Here is an 11,454-nt window from a genome sequence, read left to right as displayed (position 1 = left end):
TGGAGGATGCGGGCATCGATCCCGCTACCTCTCGCATGCTAAGCGAGCGCTCTACCATTTGAGCTAATCCCCCACCGCTGGGCACGAGCCGTTATCTCTTCCTCTAGAGAGAGGTCAGAACATTTAGAAACGGAAACTATTTTTTTTATGATGTTCTTGATCTTGCCTTACAGTTTAGGCCAAAGTGACAAAAACATCCACTCCTCTCCTTCGAGCCGGAATCGAACCAGCGACCTAAGGATGGCCACGGGCGCAGCGCCTACAGTCCTCCGCTCTACCAGCTGAGCTATCGAAGGGAGTGGTGTGGCAGGCTCTCAGCTTTCCTTCATAATTTTTACTGTCTAAGCTTTGTGTGCTTTGTACCGCGTTTCTCTAGTGACTCCCAGGTTTGTTGACCATGAGCTATCTCCTTCCAGCGAAACCCGCGTCTCCTCACGGCAGCTGGAACGAGCGCCCGCGTTGCCCACCAGCCACGGAGGTCTGAGGAAAAGGGCAGGCGGCTGGCTCGGGACTTTTCTCTGTGTGCTCAGGGGACTCGCGAAACGCCGAAGACGATTTGGAGACAAGCAGAAGGCCGTGACCCGGCAGCCGCCCCGCCGAGCGCAGACTCACTTCGGCGTTTGTTACTAGGACCGCACGTTGCGGGGATTCACAAAAGATTTCACACGGGCGATACTGCCGTAGGCCAAAACTAGGGCGAAACTGCAAGCACTTCCAATTGCTCAATTGCTCGTTGGAATATTATGTGTATTAGGGAAGGGGCCCGTGGAACGGGCCGTAAATCATACAAAGTTGGTATTAAAAAAGAAAAAAAACCAAAACACTGTCTCCTTCGAGCCGGAATCGAACCAGCGACCTAAGGATGTCTCTTGCCAGGAAGTCAGCTACAGTCCTCCGCTCTACCAGCTGAGCTATCGAAGGGACGGGTAGATCGCTCGTGCCCCTTGAAATTCAAACTCAGAAACCCGAGCAAGCACAGCCGCGGGTTAGAAGTCGAATAGAGCATGCGTAACTGGGGAACGGGGAGGGGAAGGGAGTAAATGACTGTGTATTGTTTCACGCGTGCGCAGAAAGACAACCCAGCGTCCCCTCGTGGGATCCGGACGCACCGGGGAAAGGGGCCCCCTTCTCTTGTGTCCGGGGCTGGTGGTGCTGAGACTCAGGGAATTCGAGGCCACGTTCCTTTACTTTTCCTTTACTACCCCACATTGGGGATGGCTGTCGAGTGTGGCCTTACCACTCTGTAATCTGTACCTCCCCTCAGTTTCTCCGTATGTGGAGGGCCAGTGGCGCAATGGATAACGCGTCTGACTACGGATCAGAAGATTGTAGGTTCGACTCCTGCCTGGCTCGAGTTTTTGTCACAATAGATTTTAAAAACCAAAGATTATTACTTCTTTAGGGTTCTTCAAATCACAAACGCTAAGAATATTTTACCGCACTTTGAACTCAGAAAGCTGTTGCGCGTCGTTTCCAGAACCACCCCGTCGAACTCCCGAGCGCTAACGAGACGCTGCCGCCCCCGCGGGGGCCGCGCTGAGGAAAGCTGGGGGTGAGCCGCTCAGGGACTCCAGGTAGGAAGCCAGGTGAGGGAGCCGGGAAGGGGAGCCTGCAGGCCCCGTGACGAAGCTGGTTGAAACCCCAAGGCTGCTTCTGCTTCTGCTTCAGCTTCCTTCTTCGGGTCTTCTAAGACAGCTGAAGACTTCAGTCACTGAGTCACTAGAGGAAGTGCCCACGCACACCCCCGACATTGCAGAGGAAAGAAAGTTAAACACTGTCTTTTTGATCCGGTTCCTATTTACATTGCATCTTAACAAGGGTCCTGAGCCCCTCCTCGGTTGTAAGCACAGCGTAAAAACCGCCTAGTGACTTGGGTTCTGCCCTCAAGGGTCTTTGAACCAACAGGATGTAATGTGGGTTTGAACGAATTGAGTTTTATTTTGAAGTTATCGGTCTTATTTGTGGGGAGTAGTTTAGAATTATCTCTTAACTCTCCCCAGGTAAGACAGCAATTCCCCAAAGTAAAAGCTTTAATGTGAAATTGGGGAAGAGATAAATTAGGGAAGAGAAAATGTGGAGTTAGGGGAAAGTGGGAAAGCAGCTTCCTTAAGGCCATGCAAACGGTTAAAGGAAGCTAAAAATTGGGGGGTCAGGGGACACAAGTACAGACCATTTGAACAAAATGATGGTGGGTTTTATTTTTGTTTCCTAGTGAACATTTTGCCATTTTTGAACGTAACAAGCTGATATATGTTTAAAATTACATAGTGTTTCTTTCTGAGAGTTAAAAAAAATTACCTCTGTGGGAAGTTGGGGACATATGTTGCACCCTTTCCCCCAGGTTTGTTGACAGAACCTTGAAAATTAGGCCGCAAGGAAAGAGCCTTCATCTTATTCCTACCTTCTCCTCATTTTACAGGTAAGGGGTTTATTATTTGCTGAGGTCAAGGTCATGGCCATCATTGCACTGTGGGAGAAACTGGCTTCCTGGTCTAACCCCTTCTTGCGCTTTTTCCGCAGCAGCCAGCCAGAGTAACACCCTCCAAGAGGGCCAAGATGGTGTGTGATTTCTGGCTCTCTTACTGTGACAGAAATTCACACAGAGCTAATGTAAATCAGAGACATTTATTGTAAGGTACAGGGGTGTCCCAGGGAAACCAAGAAGGAAATGAAACTGGGCTTCCTTAAGGTTTTTCTCTCAGTGCCTCTCTGTGCCTCACTATATTTCTCTAGTGCTCACAGTTGGCAACATGGTTTCCCCCTCACAACCTATTGCTGTAGATCAAATGTCTGTATCTCTCCCTGCCACACACCCAAATTCATGTTGAAAATCTAATGCCCAAGGTGATAGTATTAGGAGATGGGGCCTGTGAAGGGTAATTAGGAGAATTAGGTAATTAGGAGAAATCCCTCCTCCCCTCCACTGTGTGTGGGCACAGTGAGAAAGAAGTTCAGCAGTCTGCAACCTTGGAAGAGGGTCTTCACCAGAACCTGATCATGCTGGCACCCTGGTCTTGGATTTCCAGCCTCCAAAACTGTGAGAAACAAAATATCTATTGTTTATAAGCTACCCAGTCTGTGGTATGTTGTTACAGCAGCCTAAATAGACTAAGATGTCTATCAACCAGAGACTCTCTTCTCTTTCTCAATCCTGACTGAAAAACTCTTCTTTGTCTGGCCTCAGTTAGATGCTCACCCTTGGTCCCCGAACTGTGTCCAGGGGTCAGGATTACGTGCAGCCATCAGGGCGGGCTCACCTATAGCCATATAGGTGGGCACGTATGATTGCCCTCCTTCCTGGGATTCCAGTGAAGAGCTAATAAAGACAAAAAGAAAAAAAGTGTATGCAGCATGAGAGACAAAAGTAGTTGCAATGAGCAAACCTGAAATTTTAAACAATTTCTGGGATGTGGAATACAAATGAGGTTATGTAGACCCATAACCCGGAATGGAGAAAAACACAGCTCAGAGTGCACATTCTAGAAGCTAGCAGACAAAACTACTCTCCCCATGGAGCTCGCAAGAGGCTCCAGGCACAGAGGCAACAGCACAAAGGTCAAAGGCCCACAACATTTTGCAGCTGCTGCTGCATTTGTCCCAGGTGGAGCTGCCTGGAGAACTGCTTAAGCAGAGTAGATTAGCCTAGGGAGAGCCCAGGTGGTGAATACAGGGCTGGGGAGATAGGCATAGTAGAGCCTAATAATAATAGACATGGAGAGAAAGAAAGGCTACCTCACCCCACTCTCAGATAGCAACTCTCCTTGAGTTAGTAGTTTGGGGGATTGGAGGGCAGCATGGCTATTTCCTCCCGTGCACCATTAATGTAAAAGCCTGCATGTCCACAGGACCAGCCATTTTACAGACACAAATCAGTGTAGTCCTTTATTCATGAATATGAACAAATGTCTACCAGACATTTGAGAGGAAACAACTTAAAAAAGAAAGTCCAAGATAAACACACAGCAACTGATTCAAGAGGAAACAGATAATGCAAGGAAGAGTACAGAACTGTTTTTTGAATTGATATTTAAAAAGGAGCAATGAGAAAATAGTTGAGTTCTTGAAAACTAAAAGTTTGCCAAAGTGAAAAATAACATATTGGTCATGGCTAAAGATCAATTTTGGAGATATAAAAGATAGAATGGAAAATACCTCCCAGGAAACAAAAATATAGAGAGCAGAAAATCTAAAAGCATGGGGGATAGGCCCAGAAGACACAAGGCTTTAGAGTTCCAGAAAGAGAAATAACAGAAAATGCATGGGAAAGAGTGGAAGAAAGACATTAGTCATCAGATCAAAAGTGCCATCCAAATATAATGAATGAGAAAAACCATGCCTGGACAGCCTAGTGAAATGTAAAAGCACTGAGGATAAAGATGAAATCCTAAAGGCTTTCAGAGATGGGGATAACAAGCAAAAAACAGGCTAACTACAAAGGAAAGAGAATCCGATTATAATCAGACTTCTCAGCAATACTGAATGCTAGAACACAGTAGAGCAAGACCTTTGAAGTTCTGTGGGGAAATAATTTTGAACCCAGAATTGTATAATCAATCAAAGTAGCAATCACCTATGAGAACAAATAGGACACACTTGTGAGTGTCATAAAATTTAAATCTTTTGAAATTTAAATCTTTTAAATTCTTTTCTGAAACAAAAAATAAACATTACTTGAAGATGTTATACTGATGATGTTCTCTAGGAAGCAAAAGCTGACACAAAACCAGAGTACAGAATTATAATGGGGAGTAACGTCCTGTGAATGCAAAAGGGGAGGACACAGTATTATGTAGTATTAGGACGCAGCAATGCAGACCTGATAGTCTCTGCCTTGGTACCTGCAGAGCAAAGATTTCTCTTTAGAGGACTCCTGAGTTGGATAGGAATGACAAGGTTTTCATACAATCACTTTGCTCAGTCATTGGCCAAAGGCTGAAAACCTCCTCTGGAAAGCTGAGGTGGACCCTAGAGGAGTTAACACCTGGAGGCTCTCAGTTAACCATCCTCCTTGAAGCTGGGCAGTTCCTTCTTGAAAGGCAATCTGGCAATCTAGCAGCAAATCTCTGTCTGCCACAGATGTACTTCAGCACCACCACCACCACAACAAAGAGGGGTGGGGGGGAGAAAGGATACAAGAAAGAGGAGAACATAGGATTTAAGAAAAAAGCGAACTGACCAAGGAACTTAAATCCCAGGTTGGCAGTGATGCAGCAGGCCAAGAAAGCAATCAAGACAAATTAGGAAAAAACAAAAAGGGTCAGAGGGCTCTGTGAAGATGATCTCTCAAGAAGAAAGTGGATTCTTTCACAATAGTAATGTCATTAAGGACCAGGAAGACTTTAGAGATACTGTAAAACATGTCATTTTTGCAAGCCAAAGATAATTAGAAAATTTTGAAAAAAAAATTACAAAGAGCTTTATAAAGAATTCATGGTCCAAATATAAAGCAACTAAAATATGGTACAATTTTGAGAGATTGATGGCATATATTATGGACTAATTTTCCCCTACCCCTCTCCAAATTCTAGTACTAAAGCCCTAACCCCCAGTACCTCAGAATGTGACTATATTTGGAGATAGGGACCTTTAAAATGGTAATTAGATTTAAATGAGGTCATTAGGGTGGGCCCTTATCCAATGTGACTAGTGTTTTTAAGAGACTAGGACACAGGAGAAACATCAGACATGTGCATGCATAGAGACAACCATGTGAACACACAGCAAGAAGGTGGCCATCTGCAAGCCAAGGAGAGAGGCCTCAGAAGAAACCAAACCTGCTGAAACTTTGATCTTGGACTTCTAGCCTCCACAACTGTGAGAAAATACATTTCTGTTGTTTAAGCCACCCAGTCTATGGTATTTTTTTGAGGCAAACCTAGGAAACTAAGACAGAATTGGTGAGGAAAAAGAAATTTGCTTTCTTTTTTGCATTCTTTGGTATTGTTTACATTTTTGTTTAACTATATGCAAGTTATTTTATATATGTGTAGGCAGACAGTTTCATAATTGTCATCTAATAAAAATTGCTTAGAAGTGAAGGAACTGATGACCAAAGATATGAAATGACTTACCTTCAGGCACAGAGTTGAGTAATGGCAGATGAGAAATCAGATCTCCTAAGTCACCAGCTAGGATTCTCCTTAGCGCTACTTGGTCTCCCTGTCCTCAACTGGACACTTGAGTTAGACTGGACTGCTGGACTTCTTCCTAGGAGGAAGGAGGTTGAAAGGCAGTTTCTGATGTTAGGCAAGGTTAGACAATGACCAGGACATTCTGGGAGTAGCAGTGTTCCATTTATTAAAGGGAACTCTCTTCTTACCTCTAGAACACAAAGATCAAATCCCTAAGACTTGTTAACTAACAGTGGTGCTCCACAAAAGTTATTTACGATACCCTGAGATCTGAAGGAAAAAACATTGTTCAACTTGAAAAATACCTTACACATATGCACATGAAAGAACTTTCAAGTTCTTCCTTTCAGTTGAGGAAACCATTCCACAGATCAGGAAGCTCTACCAAGAAATGTTAAATAATTTCTTCAGGATGATTCTCCAGATTGGGGGAGCAGGGCTGAACTCAGGTTTACTTAGTGCTCATCCATGGCCTTCTGTAAATGTGTACTATCTCCAAGAAGGCTTCCACAAGATTGAAATGAGAACACTTGCTTGTTGTGAGAAACCACAGAGATAACATTTCCAAAGTCAGAAAGGGAACCATTCTGGAGAACTCCAGGGGAGATACAGTGGATTTGTGTTATTTGCGGTAGTTAGGTTCTATACAGTCACCACAAACAGTGGTTTAGTGAATACTGAACCATTGCTCCCAGGGGAAATACAAGGTTAAGTTCCTGTGGGCCTCTGTTCACAACATTTTTCTTAAGTGATCAGCATGTGTTTTATGTGTTACTGTTTAGATATCTTATTTAAGATATATTATTATGAATGACCATGAAATAAATTTTAGCAAGTAGGGAAATTTGCAAAATATGGAATCTATGAATAATGAGGATTAATAGTATTATCAGGCCAAACTAAATCTTGAATTACATGATGAATAACTATGTGATCTTAATGAGACTAGCCCTCAGGCCCCTACCTCCATTAAGGAGGTTAATGGGAACAATTTGTACTACAGGCAGATTGCAGGACTGACCCATCCAATTCCCAGGGCTCCATAAGACTTCAAGTTATCTGCAGTCTTTCACACTCAAGAAAAGTAGGACTGTCATATTGTTCATACAGTGTCTCTCCCAGAGGTATGATTTGGGGGGGGCCAGGCTGGGAAAAGATGTTGCAGGGAGATTTGCTTCATAGATTCATATTTATTCCTTTACTAAACATTTACTCAGTTTCTACTATGTGCCAGGTACGTGTGTTCTGGTGCTGGGGATGCAGCAGTAAGCAAAACAGCCACAAATTTCTACTCTGATGGAATACACATTTTGAAGGACAGACAGACAATAAGTTGACAATAAATGATATATAGTAGGCTCAACAATGGTGAATGCCAAAGGAAAAGATAAAGCACAGGTGTATCCAGAGTGTGGAGGGTACTGTGCTTTTCACAATGGCAAATTGACATAGACTACCAGAAACAAAATAAATTGCTGCAAAACACACACACACATTTATTTTAAATGGTGGGAGACCAAGTTCCAGTTCCAGTTCCTTTAGGAAAAATTTGTTTGCCAAGTTATATTTCCTATGAAGAAATAAAGGTTTGCTAATTTAGATATCTGACATAAATAATGGTATGTTTTTACTAATAGAAACTTCACAATTTGTACCTTATTTTGTACAATGGAGAAAAATTGACTATAATTTCAATTTTATTATGAATAGATAATTAAAGTCATGAAAAGATTATACATCCTATTGTATGAGTGATATTGAAATGCCTTGCTTTTATATATAATAGTAAATGTTCTCATCCCAATCTTATGGAATCAGAATAATGGAATAGAATTATTAACTTGGATTTATAGACCTATGGTATTCACCTTTAGTGGGGGAGGGACAAATTCAAGTATATTGAGTATAAGCACTGTTTTGATATTAAATAACTAGTTGTATCTAACATTACAGAATTCAAATGTCTTATGGTGCCATGGTGGTATAGTAATTAAGCAGATAGACCCTAGAGCTAGGCTACCTGAGTCCAAATGCTGGTTCTCTTCTTACTAAAGTTACAGGTTAATTAACAGCTCCAATCTTCCCATCTGTGAAATGAGAAATAATAGTACCAACTTCATAGGTTTGCTGTAAGGCTTAAGTGAATTAATGTGTATTAAGCACTTAGAATAGTGTCTGGCACATAGTAAGTGCCCTATATATGCTTGCTATTTAAAAATATATTAAAAGTTTTCTTAGCACTGTCTATAATCTTGGAAAATTATGACAGGAACTTTACCAGAATTTTGTCAGGATTGTTTACGAATATCAACTATTCTACAATCACCTTTAAAATTAAAATGAAAATCCAATTTTTCACTCACTTGGTTAATGTTGCAATTATTCACTGGTCAGACAAGAGAAAGTGGCAGACAGCTACCAAGGCCACTAAGGCTTCCCAAGTAAAGAAATGCTGCAGGGAGAGGGAGGAGGAGGAGGAGGAGGAGGGAAGAGGAAGAGGAAGTAGAGACAGAGGAAGTATTTGGGAATTTGCTCTTTCAGATTTGGGGGTTTTGAGTGTTTGAAGATATGCTTTTGAAGAAGGCACTGAGGATTAAGAAAGGGTGATTACCTAGAGGAATCTTAAGCTACAAAGGGCAGTTAAAGAAAAAGGTACATAATAAATAGAGTATTCTTTTTTTAAGATTTTATTTATTTAACAGAGAGACACAGCAAGAGAGGGAACACAAGCAAAGGGGATGGGAGAGGGAGAAGCAGGGAGCCTGGTGTGGGGCTCGATGCGGGGCTCGATGCAGGGTTCAATGTGGGGTACATAATAAATATTCTTTTTTTTTTTAAAGATTTTATTTATTTGACAGAGAGACACAGCAAGAGAGGGAACACAAGTGGGGTGGGGGGGAGACGGAGGAGCAGGCTTCCCACGGAGCAGGGAGCCCAGTGTGGGGCTCGATGCGGGGCTCGATGCGGGGCTCGATCCCAGGACCCTGGGATCATGACCTGAGCTGAAGGCAGACGCTTAACGACTGAGCCACCCAGGTGCCCCAATGGAGTATTCTTTTGAAAATAAGAGAACTCTGGGAAGGAGTTGAGCAGGGAGGTGGAGAGGGTTAGTTTTCAGGAAGGACAAATGTAGTTGGAAATACAAGATCACCATGGAGAGGCAATATAGTGCAGCTATTAATACTATGGATTTGAGGATGGGCCTGCTCTACCCCTTACTGGCTGGGTGATCTTGGCCAAGTTACTTAAACTTTCTGTGGTTTAGTTTGTTAGTCTGGAAATGGGAAACGATAATGCTGATAGTACTTGTCCCATAGATAGTGTATTAAGTGCATATATAAATATAAAATATATAAAGCTAGGAAAAAGCTCTTAGGGCAGTGTCAGGTACTAAGTACCATGACTATTGGTTATTATTGTTCATTTGACAGATTTATTTTTAATTCATGAAAGAATAAATCATCTTGTTCAAATACAAATGCTCCTGTGATCCTAAAAGCGATCACTTCCCACCTCCTTTCAAATCCTTTAGTTTGGGGGATGGGATGTGCTAGAGAAGAGGTAAGAGAGAACAAAGAAAAGCAGAAGAGAATCAGGGAAGTGAATCGTTTTTATTTTCTATTAAAACTTTACCCTCTTACTCAGAATAACCTGTATCTTTCAGGTTTTGGTAGCTAAAATTTTACTTTCTGAGTATGCTATATATTGAGTTTAAAAAATAAATCCCAGGGGCACCTGGGTGGCTCAGTCAGTTAAGCAGCTGCCTTCTGCCTGGGTTATGATTGGGGGGGCAGGGGGTCCTGGGATTGAGCCCCATGTCACGTGCCCTACTTGTGGGGAGTCTGCTTCTCCCGCTCCCTCTGACTTTCCCCCACCTGCAAGTGTGTGCTCTCTTAAATGAATAAATAAAAAATCTTAAAAAAAATAAATTCCATGCTAAATACAATAAACTTTTGAAATGAAGGCATTTTATACAAAACTGTTATGCTAATAAGTTAATCTATATATTGATTATATGTTTCAGTTCCTGATGCCTTCATTGTTCCTCTTAAACCTAGGTTAGTTAGCTTTGAAATATTGCTTTATGCAATTATAATAAATAATCCTGAAAAATGCCAGTTTAGTAAATAGCTAATGTATACATGCCTGAATAGATCATTTTTTAAAAAAAATTAAGGAAATGTTGGAATTTCATTCCCAAAGTGAAAATCTGCACTAAAAATCTCCCCCCAATTATTTTTCACCAGAAAAGAAAGTGCATTGCAGATCTCTGAGAAGAGATGAATCTGGACAACATTTCAGGAGTGAAGATTATTTGGGTACCAGAGCAGCTTACTCAGAAGCATAAAACCTTCACCAGGTAAGATCCCCTCTTCCTGGGTCTGGGAACAAGGATGTACCTGGGGGGCTCTCAGGCATTGAAGAAGTTGATAATAAGATTTTCAGCTATTAGAAAGCTGGGTTGGCAGCCCCAGTAGCGAGCAGAATGTGTTAACAGCTGTCCTATTACTGTTGATTTGATTCTGGGAATTTAGTTTTGCTTCTTGGGGACAGCCCTGAACAGCATGAAAATTCCAGAAAGTTGTATCACTCCCATTCATTTGATGCTGAGCATGTTTAGGTCTCTTTTTGGAGAAAGGCTTTTCTCAGAAATGACATATGTTGTAAGAATTAATCAACAGGTATTTATTAGTTCCTACTTCGTTTTTAGCACTGCACAGAACTTACTCTGACTGTAAGATGTTATTCTGCAAATCACTGCTAATTTGAGCCATCTACAGTTTGGAAGTGGCTTTGTTATACAGAAACTGGTTATACATGATTTAATCTAAATTTCTGGCCCTTTGTAGTCTAGAACTGCTCAGAACTAATATACAGGTAAATGTTATTTAGGTGCTTAGGAGGAGTGCAGGCTGGAAAAAGAGGGGTTTTGGAGAGGAGGACTTTGTTTCTCAAATAAAGGTTTTTCTTTGTTGGAGGACTGGTGCTCTGGAAGTAGATTTGCCTTCATATCAATGAGGAGTAAGGGAGGGCAGGTGCTGAAGTTTTTTTTTTTTTATTATGTTATGTTAATCACCATATATTACATCATTAGTTTTTGATGTAGTGTTTCATGATTCATTGTTTGCTTATAACACCCAGTGCTTCATTCAGTATGAGCCCTCTTTAATACCCATCAAGAGGCTAACCCATCCCCCACCCCCCTCCTCTCTAGAACCCTCAGTTTGTTTCTCAGAGTCCATAATTTCTCATGGTTCATCTCCTGCTCTGATTTCCCCCCCTTCATTTTTCCATTCCTGCTATCTTCTTCTTTTTTTATTTT

General features: G+C 41.9%; 1 long non-coding RNA gene and 4 other non-coding genes across 6 annotated transcripts in view; 2 read left to right on the top strand and 3 right to left on the bottom strand.

Moving 5' to 3' along the window:
- TRNAA-AGC lies at nucleotides 1-73 on the bottom strand. Its single transcript has one exon. It is a non-coding gene; the product is annotated as a tRNA-Ala (tRNA).
- A 35-nt stretch (nucleotides 74-108) lies between these two features.
- LOC118014881 overlaps nucleotides 109-11,454 on the top strand; it is a 170,072-nt gene continuing 158,726 nt past the window's right edge. The window contains exons 1-3 of one of the 2 annotated variants that reach the window (XR_004680406.1): nucleotides 109-1,574; nucleotides 2,342-2,419; nucleotides 10,379-10,491. This is a non-coding gene — a long non-coding RNA (uncharacterized LOC118014881). The remainder of the gene's footprint in view (nucleotides 1,575-2,341; nucleotides 2,420-10,378; nucleotides 10,492-11,454) is intronic. The other variant, XR_004680405.1, reaches the window with a different exon arrangement.
- Nucleotides 207-296, bottom strand: TRNAY-GUA. Its single transcript is given in 2 exon segments — nucleotides 207-242; nucleotides 260-296. It is a non-coding gene; the product is annotated as a tRNA-Tyr (tRNA).
- On the bottom strand, nucleotides 829-921 carry TRNAY-GUA. Its single transcript has 2 exons — nucleotides 885-921; nucleotides 829-864 (listed from the first exon to the last, which is right to left on the bottom strand). It is a non-coding gene; the product is annotated as a tRNA-Tyr (tRNA).
- TRNAR-ACG lies at nucleotides 1,281-1,353 on the top strand. Its single transcript has one exon. It is a non-coding gene; the product is annotated as a tRNA-Arg (tRNA).

The sequence above is a fragment of the Mirounga leonina genome, unplaced genomic scaffold (assembly GCF_011800145.1).
Source record: "Mirounga leonina isolate KUSES-001 unplaced genomic scaffold, KU_Mleo_1.0 Mir_165, whole genome shotgun sequence".
Taxonomy (NCBI): domain Eukaryota; kingdom Metazoa; phylum Chordata; class Mammalia; order Carnivora; family Phocidae; genus Mirounga; species Mirounga leonina.
The sequence above is the reverse complement of the archived record's forward strand: the minus strand, read 5'-3'. Positions and strand labels throughout refer to the sequence as shown.